The sequence below is a fragment of the Nematolebias whitei genome, chromosome 6, assembly GCF_014905685.2.
Source record: "Nematolebias whitei isolate Nwh7 chromosome 6, NemWhi1, whole genome shotgun sequence".
In the NCBI taxonomy this organism is placed as follows: Eukaryota; Metazoa; Chordata; class Actinopteri; order Cyprinodontiformes; family Rivulidae; genus Nematolebias; species Nematolebias whitei.
This window is the reverse complement of record NC_056503.1, coordinates 48,815,747-48,817,157: the sequence shown is the minus strand read 5'-3', so window position 1 is coordinate 48,817,157 and position 1,411 is coordinate 48,815,747. Positions and strand designations below refer to the sequence as shown.

General features: G+C 36.4%; 1 protein-coding gene across 1 annotated transcript in view; it reads left to right on the top strand.

Annotated features, from left to right (window-relative positions):
* Nucleotides 1-1,005: 1,005 nt before the first annotated feature.
* The window catches only part of rhbdd1 (rhomboid domain containing 1), a 13,157-nt gene continuing 12,751 nt past the window's right edge, over nt 1,006-1,411 (top strand). Inside the window, exon 1 of the mRNA XM_037678385.1 lies at nt 1,006-1,184. The gene's annotated coding sequence lies outside the window, so the exon portion shown is untranslated. The remainder of the gene's footprint in view (nt 1,185-1,411) is intronic.

The window sequence follows — 1,411 nt, the reverse complement described above, 5'->3', positions numbered from 1 at the left end:
CGGTAGTTTTCAACATGTACTACGGTAGTTTTCAACATGTACTACGGTAGTTTTCAACATGTACTACGGTAGTTTTCAACATGTACTAGTAATGCTGCAGCGACATGCTGGGTGTTGCTTTTCAGAATAAAAGCTGAAAATAAAAGTTGTTAATACTTGAAAAATAAATAGATAAAAGCTGTTTATAACTGAAAAATAAAAAAAAAATAAAAATTGTTAATAGCTGAAAAATAAATGCTGTTAATTATGTCTATGCCCTTCTGCCATGCCAGGAACCATTCTAAATTCAGGTTGACTCTAGGAGACCTCCAGATGTTGCCCAAAAACTTTGACCAACATCTGATGTTGACTTTCAAAATAAATCGCCTCCAAAGTTGAGTATAGTTCATAGTAATCTTCAAAAGTTGCTGACTTGATGCTGGATAACGGAACGATTTCAGGAACCGCTCTCACTTCAGGCCGTTTGCAGAGGATGGAGTTGAAGATGAGGCTGAGTGAAAAGTGACAATGCAGGCTGATGTGCATGTGAGCACTTTATTATATTATATTTATAAATTCATAATATAAATTATAATAAATTATTCTAACTGTAGTGGTTTTTCTTTTACTTTAACATGTAAATAATTTAAATTTCATACAATTTCCCAGTAGCAATAATATATAATTAATATCAACAGGTATCTTCTATGTCACGTCAACGTATAAGTAATAGGATCAGCAACTTTTGACTTACAATGAACTATGTTAGAATTTGGAGGTGATTTATTTTGAAAGTCAACATCAGATATAATTAACAGCTTTTATTTATTTATTTTTCAGCTAATATCAACTTTTATTTATTTGTTTTTCATATTTTTCAGCTTTTATTTATTTATTGTTCAGCTAATAACAATACGCAGCTTTTAAATATTTATTTTTCCAGTATCAAGAACTTTTATTTTCAGCTTTTATTTTGAAAAGCAGCACGCAGCATCACCGTAGTACATGTTGTGAACGTGCACATTTAAGGCAGAGAGGGCTGCCGGAGCCGGTAACACCGGGTGGAGGCTCAACATCTGTCAGATTGTCAGTGTTGAAGTTCTTGGAACTGCGGGAACTGACCGGGAACTGAGCGGGAACTGAGCGGTTTAAACAGTGAACCAACTTTTTACGAGCTCCGTTAGGTTTCCGGTCCTGAGCTGACGGTAAGTTTCAGTTTTCATTTGTTTCTGATCGTGCGTGTGGCTTTGGAAAAATATGAACATCTGGCCAGGAGAGTTGGCGCGGAACTTTTTGGACAGATTATCGATGCTTGACAAATGTTGTGGACTTTGGAACGGGGGGAAACTGGTGTTACTGGTGCAAACAGGAGACGAGGCAGACGTGGATTTTGATGGGTGGACACTGGTAGAGAGGACGAGGAAGAAATAAC